The sequence below is a fragment of the Ovis aries genome, chromosome 6, assembly GCF_016772045.2.
Source record: "Ovis aries strain OAR_USU_Benz2616 breed Rambouillet chromosome 6, ARS-UI_Ramb_v3.0, whole genome shotgun sequence".
Classification (NCBI taxonomy): Eukaryota; Metazoa; Chordata; class Mammalia; order Artiodactyla; family Bovidae; genus Ovis; species Ovis aries.
Genome location: NC_056059.1, coordinates 37139514 through 37157712, shown reverse-complemented (window position 1 = coordinate 37157712; position 18199 = coordinate 37139514). Strand labels below are relative to the sequence as shown.

Here is an 18199-nt window from a genome sequence, read left to right as displayed (position 1 = left end):
TATTTTCTACCCTCAGCAAGGCACACTTCCTGTTGTTTATTTTTCTCCCTCTTGGCTTGGCACTTTGGGGTTAAAAGCAACTTTCAGATAAATATGTACCATTTAGGGCAGGGAGTTATTCAATTTAAAAAGGAACACTCTCACAAGATGATAAAACATATGAATTATATTCCTTACTCAAATTGACTTTAAATCATAAAATAAATTCATATGCCTCACAACCTTAACCTCCAAATGGGAGGAGGAAGACATCAGTTATTTTTCTAGATGCAAAATTTTCAGTCGAAGCTGAAATATTCAAGTGACCACTAGTTAAAGGCATGATATGAATACTATTCCTCAAACTGCAAAAATATTTCTGGCTCTGCTCACAGTGGTCCATGCAATCTAGGGAGCAGACCAACATTCTCTCTTACTTGGGGTGACATGGCTTACCACATTTAGGAACTATTTAGCACAATCCCCAAAACTCTGAGCTAGCCCATCAAAGCAAGTCAATCTGGGCACTGACAGTGTCTCATTTTCCTTCCAGGCGCTCTACACAAATCATGTGCTCAGCCAAACTCCTTTATTCTGCCAACATCTCCCAACCCCTCACCCTGCAAAGCAATAAACCTAGAAGGTTTTAAGCCGTTATTACTGTTTCATGGGCCAGCAGCACTGAGGTCATCTGGGCACTTCTCAGAAATGCAGAATCCCAAGCCACCCTAGATCCACTGAATTCTGCTGCTTTTAAACAAGATCTCCAGGTTCATATGCACATTCAAGTATGAGAAGTATCATTTTAAAACGACACACTCATTAAAGCACATACCGAAAAAGAATCCAGACTCTCCACTCAGTACAAACATTTGAAAAACAAAACCAGACGACTCACCTCAGTTATGATCTGTGATGTTGAAAGGGAAACAGCCCAAATCTCTGTAGAGAGGCAGTGGGGATACAGAGAAGATTTCGACTCTTGTCGGCTTTCTCATAGAAACTTCAAGCAAGAGCCACATCTGTTAAAAGTCCAGGAGCTTCCCTTCCTGCCAGCTCTCAAGACTCAAGAAAAAGTATCAGAGAAGAACCTTATCAGCCCCCTGCAACTACTAGAAAGACTGAGGCTTTCCAAACAAGCTAGTCTTGGGAAAATATCCGGTTCTCATATCTCGTTGAATTCCTTTTTTCTCCACTATACAGTTTCTTCTCCATCACTGGGGTTCAAACTGACAACCTAATGCTTCTAACCAGCCTGGGATCCTTTTCTGGTGTTCCTGGCATGGAGATGGGAAAAGGAAAAATTCACATGTCAGAGATATCCTTCTTTTGTGCAATAGAATCCCAACGACAGTATCTCTGACACTAATGGCAACTTTAATAAGGACTAACTAAAGCAATCTGAGCAAATAGTTCTCCTCTGTGTAAACTTCCTGTCTTCTGCTAGGTCTGACATAATGGGGTCTCCTTTTACAAGCTCTGCCTTCTAGCAAAAGAGTGCAAGCAGGAAGATAACACTAATTTGGAAAGGAAGTGAAAGAAACCAAGCACAGACAGTGTTAGGTTTCACTGCAGAAGCCCACTAGGGATTTGAAGAGAGGAGTTTTATTTGGAACACACCATCCTTCTAATGTTCTCTTTCCTAACCCAGAAGTATAATAGGAAGTTAAGGCTGTATTAAATAGGCATTTCATATTCTGAAAACATAAAGCATGTCAAGTAAAAAAATATGACATATACTAAGAGCTTCTGGCTCCATTCTTTACCAGCCATGACAAGTTTGTTGTTGTGGGTTTTTTTTTTTTTTTTTTGTCCAAGCCTTCTCAATTTAAACTGGAGGTAACAATAATGCATTCCTTAGAGCTGACATAACAATATTAAGAGATACCTGAAATGCTAATTACTAAATCAGCCTTGCCAGAAGTTCTCTTTGGAATCAAGTGCTAATTTTCCTCCCTATGGTGCATACCTAAGCACAGGTCAGGCAGTCAATAAATATTTATTGAAATGAAATTAAAGTTTAAGAAATCTGGACATTGTTAAGAAATTCTATTTCTTTTTATCATTTTTACTGTGGCTAAATACATATAACATAAAATTTGCCATTTTAGCCATTTTTAAGGATTTGATATAGTGGCATTAATTACATTGTCAGTGTTGTGTAACTATCACCACTATCCGTTTCTGAAACTTTGTTATCACCCCAAATAGAAACTCTAATCATCAAGAAATAACTCCTCCAGGGTTTTTCTTTAATATGAGGACCACTTTTTAATGAAGGGATCCCTCTTCCCTCATGGCAGTAGTTGCACTTCAAGTTCCCCTCAATAGAAAATACGTAACACCAAAAATAACACGGATAGTGCTTTTAAATTATTTACATTTTAGTCATACAATACAACAAATCTTCACACATGTGAAATGTGTGTGATATTACTCTGTATTCCAGCTAGGAAAAAGGTTTAGAACAAACCTTGGAATAAAATTTGTCATATATGGATATATTTGAACTTTTATCTGTGTTCTCCCTTTTAAATAAGGCTATAGATGGGAAAACAGTGGAAACAGTGTCAGACTTTATTTTTCTGGGCTCCAAAATCACTGCAGATGGTGACTGCAGCCATGAAATTAAAAGACGCTTACTCCTTGGAAGGAAAGTTATGCCCAACCTGGACAGCATATTCAAAAGCAGAGACATTACTTTGCCAACAAAGGTCCGTCCAGTCAAGGCTATGGTTTTTCCAGTCATCATGTATGGATGTGAGAGTTGGACTGTAAAGAAAGCTGAGCCCCGAAGAATTGATGCTTTTGAACTGTGGTGCTGGAGAAGACTCTTGAGAGTCGTCCTGGGTGTTCTTTGGAAGGAATGATGCTAAAGCTGAAACTCCAGTACTTTGGCCACCTCATGCGAAGAGTTGACTCATTGGAAAAGTCTCCGATGCTGGGAGGGATTAGGGGCAGGAGGAGAAGGGGACGACAGAGGATGAGATGGCTGAATGGCATCACCAACTCGATGGACTTCAGTTTGAGTGAACTCTGGGAGCTGGTGATGGACAGGGAGGCCTGGCATGCTGCAATTCATGGGGTCGCAAAGAGTTGGACTTGACTGAGTGACTGAACTGAATTATTTCCTGTTGAAGGGAGAGGAGAGGAGCTAGCATTTACTGACACCCACTGCATATCAGAGAGGATTCATCCTATTCTTGATCATAAACATAAATGTGTAAAATTATTTATATGATATTACTGTGATTCTGTGTGGTAATTTTCTAGTCATTGCACAGTTGACCCTTTTGCTGTGATGTAAGCATGGGCTTCCCTGGTGGCTCAGATGGTAAGGAATCTTCCTGCAATGCAAAAGACCTGGGTTCAACCACTGGGTCAGGAAGATCACCTGGAGAAGGGAATGGCAACCCATTCCCTGAAGAATTCCCTGGACACAGGAGCCTGGTGGGCTACAGCCCATGGTTTTGCAAAGAGTCGGACACGACTGAACACCTAACACTTTCCCACTTTTCCTAAGCATCGACAAAGCAGAGGTATCTGTATCCTGCATGTGTGTATTATGCTAACAAGTGGAACTATCTGTATATGAGCAAATCGGGGGGTAAAAATCAGACCAGTGCAACATGATAAACTTAAAAGAAATGCCAACACATCCATAGAGATGGAAGAAATTTTATCCCGAGCTTTGTTCTGAATCAATTAAAACTTACTTGGTAAATATAATTTTAAGGATAATTAAAACATATGTTAAAACTAAATAACCATGATCCTAGAGATCAGTTCAACACGATGGGAATGAATGTAAGATATGGTCCTGTCCTTCAGGTGCTGACATCAAGGTTGGGTAAGTCGAGACTTACACAACATAAGCTAACAACAGAGTTGGCTAAATATCATACTGGTGCAGGCTGCATATAAGTAGTCTGTAAAAAGTGTGCCCAGAAAAGAAGATGCAGATTGTGGGTAATGGATCCTCACTCCCTACTGATAAAGACCCATGGTCGACTTAGTTAAGGTGACTGAGTGAACTCATAGCAAGTCCAAGTGTCAAAGTGTTAGTCGCTCAGTTGTATCCAACTCTTTGTGACCCCATGGACTGTGGCCTGCCAGGCTCCTCTGTCCATGGGATTTCCTAGGCGAGGATACTGGAGTGGGTTGCCATTCCCTTCTCCAGGGGATCTTCCAGACCCAGAGATCGAACCTGGGTCTCCCGCATTGTAGGTGGATTCTTTACCACCTGAGCCATCAGGGAGGCAAAGCTCAGAATAACTGGGCTCAAACTCTCATAATTGCCATTTATTCCAGAACAGTAAACATTACATAAGTCCTTGCTGAAGAAGTAAACGAAGCCTTTGTTTCCATTAAGGAAAGTCTAAATAATTCTAACTTAAGAAACACTGCTTTTCTGAGAGAAGGTAACACAAATTTAATTTTTAAGTTTCCTCCCGTGTTTCATGCAACATGTAATTTTATATTATTAAATGTAATATTAAGACAATAGTAATTCAACATGGAAAGGGAGGAAGGAACGAGGGAAATTAGAACTTAAATATTCCAGAAGTTTTGCTGGGAAAATGCCATGGACAGACGAGCCTGGTGGGCTACAGACCATGGGGTCACAGAGAGTCAGACACGACCAAGCGACTAAGCACACACACGCACGCACGTGCACACACATACACAGGCGCACGCACACACACACACACACACACTTACCAATAAAGGTATGGTTAAACAAAATGCAGCATATGTGTACAATAGACTATTAAGTAATAGTTAAAAAGGAATGAAATAGAAATATGTGTACTATCGTGACAAAGAAAGGTCTCCAAGACACGTCAATTATAAAAAACAAGCTGCTAATTAACACAAGTCATATTGATCTTGGAGGAAGAGCAGTGAGTGGTCCTGAAGAGAGATCTTAGTTCCCTGCCCAAGAATTGGACCTGGGTAACCTGGATGATGCTAAAGCTGAAACTCCAGTACTTTGGCCACCTTATGCGAAGAGTTGACTCATTGGAAAAGACTCTGATGCTGGGAGGGATTAGGGGCAGGAGGAGAAGGGGACGACAGAGGATGAGATGGCTGGATGGCATCACTGACTCGATGGACGTGAGACTGAGTGAACTCCGGGAGTTGGTGATGGACAAGGAGGCCTGGCATGCTTCGATTCCTGGGGTCGCAAAGAGTCGGACACGGCTGAGCGACTGAACTGAACTGAACCTGGATGAAAACTAGGAATCCTAGCCACTAGACTGCCAGCGGGTAGAGGCTAGAAGCAAAATGGCCCTTTGGTTTTCCCTGATTTGAAAGCAAGAATGTTTCAAGAAGGCAAAAGCTGTAAAAATACATACAAAGTTTATTATTAGAGATACAACACAATCTATGGGAAAGCACACTGAAAAACTGTTTGTTAATTTATGTCAAAAGCAGGACAGAGATACACATCCAGAGAGAAAGGGTCCAGGCATCCTCTCTCAGGAGGAGTATAGTAAGTCACAAACTAGGCAGAGATGCACACCCGGAGAGGAGTGCAGGCATCCTGAGCGAGGAGGAGCACAGTAAGAAGGTGCTGCAAACCCCTTATATAGGGTGGTCCTTCCGGGTCTTTGTATGTATTTGACCAATCATCTTGTTTCTCTCTTCATATCTGATTGGTCCTAGGACCCTCTCCAAGAGGGTCCTTGGGGAGCACAATATTTTCCTAAGATAGATCCCACTGCAGAGGCCTATGGATGCATGTCCACACTTATTATGGGGTGGGGACCCCTCCCTCTTTAGGCCCCCAAGAAGCCTTCCTATGCATGTGTAGACAGGGAAGTCTTCCTTGACCTCAGAAGTGGGCACCTTATCTCTTTACTTTAGCAGAGCTCAGCTTCTGCCACTAGCTTTGTCCTTGAAGTGTCTGGGTGAGAATAAAGCTTGAATTTTACTCTGCTTGACAAATACCTGATGTCTAGCCCTGTGTGTGTGCTCACTCGGCTGTGGCTAACTTTGTCACCTCATGGACTATAGCCTGCCAGGCTCCTCTTTCCATGGGCTTTCCTAGGCAAGAATACTGGAATGGGTTGCCATTTCCTTCTCCAGGGGATCTTCCTGACCCAGGGCTTGAATCCACGTGTCCTGCGTCTCCTGCATTGCAGGTAGGTTCTTTATCACTGCACCACCTGGGAAACTGTGTCCCGCCCAGGGGTCCACTGTCTCCTTCCCAGGGGTCCACTGTCTCCTCTCTCCACAGTGAATACAAGTTCACTGGGCTTCCCTGGTGGCTCAGCTGGTAAAGAATCGGCCTGCAATGTGGGAGACCTGGGTTCAGTCCCTGGGTTGGGAAGATCCCCTGGAGAAGGGAATGCGTACCCACTCCAGTAATCTGGCCTGGAGAATACCATGGACTGTAGAGTCCATGGGATAGCAAAGAGTCAGACGCGACTGAATGAGCTTTTTTTTTTATGTTAAAATGCACACATGTAGACAGAGACACACACACATATCCTCATGAAACAAAATTGTGTATTTCTATTTGTACCCATCTATGCATGTAATCGGAGAAGGCAATGGCATCCCACTCCAGTACTCTTGCCTGGAAAATCCCATGGATGGAGGAGCCTGGTAGGCTGCAGTCCATGGGGTTGCTGAGGGTTGGGCACGACTGAGCGAATTCACTTTCACTTTTCACTTTCCTGCATTGGAGAAGGAAATGGCAACCCACTCCAGTGTTCTTGCCTGGAGAATCCCAGGGACGGGGGAGCCTGGTGGGCTGCCCTCCATGGGGTCGCACAGAGTCGGACACGACTGAAGTGACTTAGCAGCAGCAGCATGCATGTAATCACGGAGAAAAACCTTTAGAAAGATATGACCCCAAATGGCAGCAATGTCTGGGAAGTATAGGGTTAGGAAGTGGAGATACGGTTTTGAAAATACATATCTCTATTGTTTAAATACTTCCCACCATGTATTCTTCTATTTTCCTATTTCTCTTAAGAGTAAAAGCCAAACACCTTTACAATATGTATCTTCCACCCCTACTACGACCTCACGTTCCCCTTTACGAATTGTAATATAGTGAGACATATCTCCCTGTTATAGCTCAAATATACACACTGACCCACTTCCTGGCAAGTGCTCTAGCTGCTCAGGGCAGTCCTTCCCCTATTCATCTATTTAGCTCATTCTTTCACTTCCTTCAAGTTTTCCCTCAAATGGTAACTTCTCATGAGGACTACCCTGACCAACTAAAAATTGCAGTTCCTCCTACTAGCATTCTTGATCTGCCATATCTTATTTTAGTTAATAGCACTTATTACCTTCTAACATATTACATAATTTCCTTACTTATTATATCTGTATTTCTGATTCCATTAGAATATAATTTGAATTTTTATTTGCTTTGTTCATTGATAGAGCCTTAGTCCCTAGGATTGTACCTAGCATACCAGTAGGAACTTGATAAAACATATTAATCAATTCACAAAAATATATTTGTATATTTTTAAAATCAAAGATATCCACCAATCCACAAACAAAAAGTCAGAACAAAATGTTTAAGGACTCACTGGGTTCTGTGAAATAAGATTTGAACACCTTTGGTTTAAAGTTATTAAATAAGATAAAATATATGGGAAGGCAGCTTTTTTAATGGAATCCCTTCTATTGACTTGGGCACACTATCTAACTGCCAGGGTCCAGCCCTGGTGGATCCAGGGTAATTCAAAGCGGGGACAGCATGGAGAGGAAAAACTTATTTATTTAGAAATATAAAAGAAATTAAGAAGAAATCATATCGTAGGAAAATTTAGTGGAGAAAAGAGGCTGAATAACTTGGTTTACGTGGAAAACTAATAAAATCTCAGGACAAGAGATTTGCACCATCTACGTTAGGCCACTGGCGCCTGTTTGAATATCGGAGGGTGCCCCGCCTTGGGCTCCCTCTCTCATGGATCTTAGAAGCCAGGGCAAGTAAGTAGATATGGTGAGCCTCCATGCCCCAGAGGGGAATTCAGCCAGAAAACAGAGTAAGAAAAGAAGACACAGGGGAAACCAGTCTTTCCAATGACTGGCCCCTCCTCTATAGTCCGGAAAGGCCTTATATACCTTTTGATTTTACATAGAGATCAATGGATAATACAAAATTATGCAGCATCAGCAGCCCTGACTCTTATCGAGACCAGGCTTTCTCTCTGCATACTTAGTTGTACACACAGGTCTTAGGTGATTTACATCATCTTCTGGCCAGAAGGCCAATTAACAGTTTACGGCCCTTTTCTGATAAGGGTTTGTCAACCAGAAGACTTATTTGTGTTGTTCTTCCCAAAGTCTGGTACCACTCTCAGAAAGCACTAACTAAAGTTACATTCTTACATAGCAAGGATACAACAATTTATAACAATGAAAGAAGTACAGTGATTCATAACAAAGAGAAAGTTAATTAACTCAAAAGTCTAGTGTTGCTAACATCAAAACTACTATATTCCTATTTCTATATCTCAATTATATTGATTAATATCCTTCAGGTGCCTAAAAGATAATGAATAGGGAGGCCTGGCAGCAGTCATTGAGTCAACAGTGAAACCTGTCACCAATATAATTTTCAGCTCTTTAGAAAAGGCTCTGTATCTCTAAGATGCTTTAAGCTTTGTGCCTCTCGCGGTTGGGGGGCTGTAAGCAATTCACAAGTTGTAAAAAGTCCGGGGGAACCTGTCAGGCAAGTTAGAGAGCCATCAGAGGGGTTTGAGCTGAAACATTCCTTTCATATACAAGAGACTGAAGCCCTGAGTTAACTTTTTCCAGAGAATGTCAGAAGAGTGAAAAGCACAGTACAATAAAGCAGGCTGACTCTGGTTTTGGAGGGTAGATGTTCAGGAAAACCCAGGGGGAACCCCTGAAGCTAGATCACGCCTTCGCGTATGTCTGGCTTCCTTCCTCATGACCTTTGCCACAGGCAGGATTCCTCACACTGGCTCCCGGCATCTAACAATGTCTATTTTCTTGTCCCAGATCACCTATTTTCCAAGCAACTGGGAATAAGCTAATCATTCCTAGGAACTTCTGTGAAATCCCCAGCTATTTCTTTACAAAGGCAAAGAACCACTGACGATCCCTTATTTCTTATAAAGGAAGCATTGGGTCCAAGTAAAGAGTTGTAGTAAAAATCCTATCTAATTCTTGGAGGCCTCCTTTATCTTTCAAAAATATGTATATCCCTTAAATCTACATAGAGTTTAATTCCCAATTTTGTTTGAGTAGATATTGAACACTTTGGAATAGGGAAAGTGAGAAAGGTTTCAAACAGCCAGCTTCATCCTCTAACTCAAAGAACAATGAAGTCCTTCAGCTAAAGAACACTTTTTTCTAATCAGAATCCATGGCATGGAGTAGGGAGGAAGCTAATCCAAATTATCGAGGTAGGGAGGTTGAGAAGATGGTCCCCAGGCAAATATTTTGCCAGTCTTGTTTTTCCCTTGACTTTAACCATTCCTCAGTGCTCTGAGAGGCTGTAACAGACAGCAGTGCTTAGGTCAGTTATTTGAAAATGGCGGAAGGACCTTTGATATTATGCCAAACTTGCTTCATTTTCCAACCTGTGTTGGTCTATGATGGAGTCTTCAGAATTCTCCAGAATGCATCCATGCAAATTTATGATGATCTATTCCTTTGTTCCAGGGTATGGAAAAGTTGCTCCAATTTTTCTTTAAGGTTTAGAAGCAAACACAAGACAGTACTGTTTATAAAGAGTCAAAAATCCTATGCTGCATACTTTTGTTATCAAGACTGTCAATGACTATGTCCAAGTACCTCAGAACCCATAGTTTGTGTTCCTCACTTTGCCGATTATAAGCTCCTCCAGAGTTAAAGGCCACAGCTTAGGCTTCTGTAGTCCCACAGTATGGTGCTGTTCACATGGTAATCATTTAACCGAGACTTACAATCGTAATCATAGACCATATGATAATATAAACAGAGGCTACGACCATTACTTAAAATCACTCTTGCGGCAGAACTTTGAAACACCACATCTACTTCCATGGTGTTTTTAAAATTTTAAATTTTAAAAGCCAAACACCACAGCAGAAAAGCAGTAATCCTGACAGATTTTTCTTGTAGACTCTTCATACATGTTATTTATGTACTGAACTGACAGCACAAGAAGCTCTAGGAGAAAAGAGGGAAACTCAAATCAAAGCAATCATTTTTACTGTACCAACCAGCCCCACCTCTCTTTATTGCCTCCCATTTGGTACGGTTGTTAATAAATATTTAGAGTTTAAGAAATCTAGGTACAATAGTTTATGACTGGTGCCTTGATCACCTCTATAAAGAGAGACTCTCAAGAGGAAAGCACCACCTGATGACTCAAAAACTGAGGATTTAGACAACAAACGCAGCAAATTTTATATATTTACATAATTACACATGTGTATGTTTGTATATATCTATGAAGTAGAGAAGGCAAGGGAAAGTGTCATAAAGGAAGTATATATTTAAAGAGTAAAAAAATCAGAGTCAATCAATGTGCCCCACGAGAGAGGAATGTGACAAACTGTGGTATATGAACCATAGTCATAAAAATTAATGACAAGTGTATGGTTTAAACCGATCATGGCACATGGGAGGAAAAATGTTTGCTCTGCCCTCCTAGGTTTAGTCCCTGGGAACCTCTGAATTAAGCTGACAAAAGACAAAAGGAGAAAAAAAGGGCTTATTCATACGGAAATAGCTAGCAGCTAACTGGTTAAAGATAGAAGCTTATGTACCTAACTTAGTAGGGGAAGGAGGGAAATGCAGAAAAATCTTTTATGGAAAGAACAAGTAAGTTTCTGTAGGAAAGACAAATGGGTTTTTAGGAGAATAAACTGGAGATAAAGTTTGATATAATATTTGTTTGTGAAAATGCAAGTAGTCTTTTCTGTCTTCATGACCATGAAACTCCCAGAGAGATTTACGGTATATTTACTTTTATCTCTCTCCTAGGAATAAGCCCATCCTCAAGAGGGAATTTATGACAGCCTCACTTCTCAGAAGTTTCTGCTTTTTAATCAGATAAGGAAAATGCTGAGAAGGCTTCTTTTTGCATCTGTTGATTCTTAACTGCATTCAGCTCAAATTAATCCTCATGTCAAAGGGGCATATTAGGGAAGGACATATCCTGACCCTTTCAGTATAAAGTTATATTAAGTGAAGAAAATCAGAGCTAAATTAGCATGAACGTATTCACTGATTTTCAAATACAAAAAAAGTATGCATAAACACGGCAGAAATGAAAAATTAGTTTGGGGAAAAGAAAATAGTGTTTTAATAGTTATTATTAACTTTCTTATTCTATAAGTTTACTGAAGTTCATAGCCATCAGTCATTTTTCAGGTGAGTGAGGAAAAACTATGAGAATGTTAAGAAGAAACTGGCACTTTCCTGGCCATCTGGTGGTTACGTCCCCGTGCTTCCACTGCGTAGGGAGAGGAATGCATCCCTGGTCAGGGAACTAACATTCCTCATATGGCCAAAGGAAAAAAAAAGAATTTGGTTAGGGACAGAGATAGTATAAAAAAAAAAAAAAGAAGAAAAAAGCAGAAAGGTAGTGAGAAGGAAAAAAGCACAGAAGCGGATGGAGGAAAAACAGATGTTTTATGCCACAGTGAAAGGCAAAATGACACCTAGAGAAATAGGAAATAGTGGCAGAAAATGGGATACAAATTACTTCATAGGTTGTGTATTAGCTATTTAATGTCTCTCAACAACCCATGTGGTATAATCATCCCCATTTTACAAATGACAAAACTGAGTCATCTGTTAAATAACTGGGCCAAATAACTTACTCAGTTTTTCAGGTAAGGAGGCCAGGATTCAGGAAGCTCCAGACTGGACCATTTTGCTTTGACCCCTCTTACGCAGACAAGCCAACATTTCAGAAGATAAGTTTCCATCATCCTCTTGAAATAGTAACAACTGATTCAGCAACTTAACATAGATCTTTGTGACATCTAAAATAGTTTTTTGCCTTTACTTTGATAAGTTTATTTTCAAAGTAAATATTCATTTTCTCCCAGATTCTAAAGCTTTCCATATTTGGAGAATTGACAGTGCCTTTCCCTCACATCTGTACCCCTATGGTAGAGCACATTTATTCATTTCTTCCTTCATTCAGTAAGCTGAGTGCCCACTGTGGCAGGATTGTGACAGGTGCTGTGTGTGTGCATAACTGGGTAAAACCACCTAGGCCCCGTCCTCAAAAACTGCAGTAACCTAGGGGGTATATGCTCAGTCACTTCAGTCATGTCTGACTCTTTTGTGACCGTACAGACTGTAGCCCGCCAGGCTCCTCTGTCCGTGGGATTCTCCAGGGAAGAATACTGGAATGAGTTGCCATGCCCTCCTCCAGGGGATCTTCCCAGCTCAGGGATCGAACCCCCCTCTCTTGTGTCTCCTGCATTGCAGGAGGAGTCTTTACCCGCTGAGCCACTGGGGGAAGCCCCATGAGGTACAGCTTGGAACAATTTCTGGATTAACACCTAATAAACTGCGTGACCCTGAAAATAAGAGGTTTACTATTAGAAAACCCAATTCTACTATCCTCTGACTTTCCAAATTGAAACCTTGAGGCAGGGATTCTCTTCGATGAACTTGGTTCTAGGCTTTGGCAGTAGACAAGCTTCTCACTGTGTTTTGTTGTTGTTCAGTTGCTAAGTCATGTCTGACTTTGTGACCCATTAACTGCAGCTCTCCAGGCTTCCCTGTCCTTCATTATCTCCCAGAGTTTGCTCAAACTCGTCCATTGAGTTGGTGATCTCATCCAGCCATCTCATCCTCTGCCACTCCCTTCTCCTCTTACCCTCATCAAAGTGATGTCTCTGCTTTTGAATATGCTGTCTAGATTTACCACAGCTTTTCTTCCAAGGAGCAAGTGTCTTTAATTTAGTGACTGCTGTCATCATCTGCAGTGATTTTGGAGCCCAAGAAAATAAAATCTGTCACTGTTTCCACTTTTTCCCCATAAATCTGCCATGAAGTGATGGAACCAGATTCAATGATCTCTGTTTGTTTGTTTGTGTTTGATCTTAGTTTTCTGAATGTTGAGTTTTAAGCCAGCTTTTTTACTCTCCTCTTTCACCCTCATCAAGAGGCTCTTTAGCTCCCATGTTTAGCATCAGGGAAATATCACAGTGCAAAGACATTCTTGGCAGGATCTACAAAAACCCTTAGACTTGGATATTCTTACATTATCATTGTTTCTTACTTCAAGTACCACTGTCATACTTTCTCAGCTGTGCCATCCCAGCTTGCTAGAACTGACTGAATAAGATCTTCATACAATGGTGCTGGGCCCACCTGCCCACTTTGGTTGTAATTTTAGAAATCTGAAGGCTTCATTTCTCTAAGTAACACTGTATTTTTATTCTTTCCATGATTCATCATTTTGGAAGGGTGTACACTCAAGCACTAAGATAAGGCTCAGGAATGAGATAATAACTTCTCTATTTTAAGTATGTCATTCATGCATTCCAAACTTTACCAAACACCTACTGTGCTGTTAGGATTATTTAGAAAAGAGACCTAGCCCCTGCCTTCAAAGATTTCACCCTCATGGTGAAGAAAGGGAAGGAAACAAAGAGTTCTGATACAAGGGAACAGGTGTTAGAACAGAAGTAAATATTGGATGGCAGAGGACTAAATGGAAGGGACATTTAGACTGAAGGAATGGCAGAATAAAACATCCCATGGGAAATGACATCTGAACTTGAAGTTTACCTGGGAAAGAAATGGGGTTGTGTTACAGGGAGAGAGAAAAACGTACACAGGCTGGGATAAAGTTTAAGAAGGAAAGTTAAAAAAAATGACAAGGGAGTACAGGCAGGGAATAGACCAGGAAGGAAGGGCTTTTTTTTTTTTTTTTTTAAATGCAAGGCTAAATTGTTTTAAATTATCTGGGAGGTGAGATTGAAAGAATGCAAACATGAGTGTGTGGAGATCAGCATGTGGAGAATGGACAGAGGGAGCCTGACACATTTCCCGGTTACTGTATTCCTCCTGGCTTTCAATGAACAACTGCAGCATTCTCAGTTCCTTCTGAAATTTTTTTCCACCTAATTCTTACTATATAAGTGCTTATTAACCTTACCTGATTTCTGTTGTGGAAAAATTTGCAGTAATAGGGCTGTGTTTGAATCCCTAGCTGTACCCTCAGGCAGTAACTTTTTGTATTTTGTTATCTGCAGGAGTTTAGGCCTGTACAGAAGTCCTATCAAACTAGCCATGGGTTGGAACTGAGACTCTGCTAGGGTGGAGGCGGGCTTCCCAGGTGGTGCAGTGGTAAAGAATCCACCTGCCAATGCAGGAGTCGCAGGAGATGAGGGTTCTATCCCTGGGTTGGAAGATCCCCTGGAGAAGGAAATGGCAACCCATTCCAGTATCCTTGCCTGGAAAACTCCATGGACAGAAGCCTGGCAGGCTATAATCCATGGGGTGTTAAAGAGTCAGAGGCTACTGAGGACACACACACACACACACACACACACACACACACACACACACACACACACACGGTGGAGGCAGCTGTTCCCTCCATTTGTCTGTCGCTCTCTGGGGAAGTATCTCCTCTCTCCAAAGTCATAAGTGTGTGGATTATCTAGAAATGGCCATGCCAGCTGACACAATCTCTCAAAACCAGCTCCTCCCATGATACAGCTAGAGAGCTGATCCTTCCTTTAGTATAGACTTTGGTCGCTGACTAGCTAAGGAATGGCTCTCTTCAGGATCCTGCCATCCAAACAGCAAAAATGTGTCAGTTGGGACACACATAAGCCACTCAGGCCCACCATTTAAGCAAGAGCTAGGAACGGGGCAGTTCCTGGGGATGAGGATTTGTCTGAAACCTCAGACAAGTCCTTCCATCTCTTCAGTATTATCTGTAAAGACGAGTGAATACATAGCAGTTGCTGTGTTGTGCTGCCCAGAACATACCTCCAGGACCGAGGAACTACAGTATCTCCCTGGTTGCGGGGACACTATCAGGAGGATAGCTCTCATCCCGCACTCCTCTCCAGCTATTATCCCGGGCAGATGAGCGCCTCCCCGCCGCCAACAGTCCCATCCTCTTTCCAAACAGCCGGCCCCCGGGCAGTCTCTGGAGGATGTCGGGGTGTAGAGGCCAGTTCCGCCAAGCCCACCCGGGGCGCACAAAGAAAGCCGGCAGGAGGCGGGACCAGCGAGCGCCTCCGCGAGCGATTCTCTCGGCTTTGGTATTTACGCGACGTTCTATGTCAATCCCGGGAGATTGACATCGCGGGGCGGGGAGAGGAGAGGAGAAAAGGACTTAGGGTGGATGGAACCGGAGAAGAAAGAAAGCGGAAAAGGAGGGCCGGAAGGGCAGCTAGCTGTTCGGACCGTTTTCTGGCGCAGGCCCGGGTCTCCGCCAGGCCCTCCCGAGGCTCAGCCGCCAGACCAATGGAGCCGGGGGTGGGGCCGGGGGGGGGGGCGCCGGGCTGGGGATACAGGGGCTCGAAGCGGGGGATGGAGGGGCGCGGGGCGGGGGTTACAGGGTCTGGGCGCAGCCTCCAGCCCCCTTCCTGAGAGTGAGGAGAGCGCCCCACACCGCTATTCTCGTCTCTGCTTGGGAAGCCAGGATGCGAGCTGCTCGGGTGTTCCTGGTTGGGGATTCCGAGGCAGCAGCCCTAGTCACCACCTGGGGCCAAGCACCACCCACAGTGCTGCTTGTTCAGTGCTGGAAGGCCTTGGGATGTAGTGAATGGGCGCCCTACTCTTTCCCGTGCTCTGCATTAACTTGCTGCGTTTGCTTTGAGAGTTATTTCCCCTCCGGATACGGGGGCACGACCTGTACGGCGGCACAGGACCCAGCTGGTGACTCAGATGCTAAAGAATCTGCCTACAGTGCGAGAGACCTAGGTTCAGTCCCTGGGTGGGGAAGATTCCCTGATGGAGGGCATGGCAACCCACTCCTTGCTTGGAGAATCCCTTGGAAAGAGGAGCCTGGAAGGCTACAGCCCATGAGGTTGCACAGAGTCGGACACGACTGTGCGACTAACACTATAAACACTATACTCGTTTTAGGGCTTTGCACTTGCTGTCTTGAATAAGGGCCTAGCATTTTCATTTGTCACGAAATATGTAACCAGTCCTGCCTTTGGTCGCTTGCCTCCTATGACATAAGTCACCTGGTCCTTGAAAGAATCTACCCGTGACTTGTGAACAAGGTTCAGTGACTTCACTGGTTAGATCTCTCTTGGCTCCAAACATTTTTGCTTCACCTGTCTAGGTCAACACTGATGTCCTTCTGGAAATGTGGAATCCGGAGTTGCAAAACACAGCTCAGGGGACACTCAAGACTGGAGTACAGTTTATTATGCCAGCAAGTCCAAGGGGAATCAGTTCCCAACAAGGACCCTGATGTTTCTGAGAGGCCCAGTTTTACACACACACCTGACTGGTTACATGTTAACAATCTCTTTGTTGTATATGATTGAGTTTTCCAACAGGTAGGTGCTAGGAGAACAAACAAGGTTAAAGGGGGGGGAACAACGATTGTACATCAAGGGAGGATGTCTCCATGATTAATCTAACAGGGGCAGCCTGACCACAGCTACAATCTCGGTTTGCCATCTGTAGGGAGGGAAGTCTCCAGGAGACCTGGTTTTCACTAGCATCGGTTTCCTCACTCTTGGGCAGGGTTCAGGCCCAGTTCACATCCTGTCTCTAAGATGGATGACAGGCTTCAAGATGGAGTCTCTCCTGCTTTCCTCACACTGGCCCCAACAGTATAACTCACTTTCCTCACTTTCTGGTCTCCTGACCAAGTTCTAGGGAGATCAACCACTAACCCTGCTAGTGACACTACCCTAGTGTCATTTACAGACACATATAGTAGGTTCTCAAAAAATGCTTGTCATTGGTAAACCGACTTATTGGACTTGATAAGTGATCATCTCAACCCTGCAGTTTAAAGCATTATTCTCTGCATTCGCTCATTTGTTCCCTGGTTATACTCCTTTGGCTTGGACATAATTTAGTTCTCTACCCTAGTCTTAGGTAACAAATGCTCAGTTACTGTCTCTATTATGTTCATTCATCCACTTCAGTTTCTGGATCATGTCCTGATGACTTTTTCACATCCACCAGAAAGCCTTCTGCAGGTGAATGTTAATATGTTTGATAGCAGTGAATTAGTTTCGCTTTTGTTATTAGGGAGGTATGGTAAGATAGAAGAAAGACTCTAAAGTCAAAAGCATCTGGATTAGATCTTGCTGTTATTAACTACTTAAAGGCTCCATTTCCTCATCTATAAAAATGATCATTAGAAAGGCTTCCTTGAATAGATTTTAAGATTAAATGATCAAAACCAAGTCTTTCTTACCCTAGGGACCATATTCTTAACACCTACACTGTACTATTCACAAATATTCTCCCCATTCCACCCCCAAAAAAAGATTAAATCAAGTAATAGAGGGATTTCCTTGGCAGTCCAGAGGTTAAGATTCTGCACTTCAACTGCAGGGGTGCAGGTTTGATCTCTGGTCAGGGAACTAAGATCCTGCATGTACCACATTGCAGCAAAAAATGCAAATTTGAAAAAAAAAGATAATATATGCAAAAGAAAATAGCACAGAAATCCTTAATAATCGTTTCCCTTTCTCAGCTTTTTAAAGAAGTAAGGTTATAGTCATCCATACAGCACTGCTCCTTAAGTTTTGTTCAGAACAAAATTCTGTACCATACTTATACTAACATCCTTTACAAGGAAAAACTGACACAGGCTAAGGAAACATGGAAAGAAGTTAAATACTATTCATTCACCATTAAATAATATGTATGGCTTAATATTTAAAATAGCTAATGCCCATTTCCCCACTAACATAAAATTAATGAAAGTGTAATTCAATGCATTAATTAATGAAATGAATTCACTTATTCAATAAACATTAATGATTCAACAAACATTTTATCCTCGTTGCTAAAAGTATAAAAAGTTCTTGGTCAGGAGTTTCAACAAAACAAAATAGATCTCTGCTACCATGGGGTTTACCAAGTTACCTTCAGAGCATACTCTAGAAGAGATCCTTGTGACAAAAGACTGCAACATGACATTTTATTCAATCAATGAGGACATTAAAACTTGCTTACTTGTGGAATTTCCACTGAATATTTGTTCTCATTTTTAATACATGGAGATGCTGCAGTGAAATATACCACAGGCAAAATACTATAGAAA

At 42.4% G+C, this 18199-nt stretch overlaps 1 protein-coding gene across 2 annotated transcripts in view; it reads right to left on the bottom strand.

Moving 5' to 3' along the window:
• ABCG2 (ATP binding cassette subfamily G member 2 (Junior blood group)) overlaps positions 1 to 15164 on the bottom strand; it is a 132061-nt gene extending 116897 nt beyond the window's left edge. Inside the window, exon 1 of one of the 2 annotated variants that reach the window (XM_012179371.5) lies at positions 878 to 15164. The gene's annotated coding sequence lies outside the window, so the exon portion shown is untranslated. The remainder of the gene's footprint in view (positions 1 to 877) is intronic. The other variant, XM_012179370.5, reaches the window with a different exon arrangement.
• Positions 15165 to 18199: the final 3035 nt, after the last annotated feature.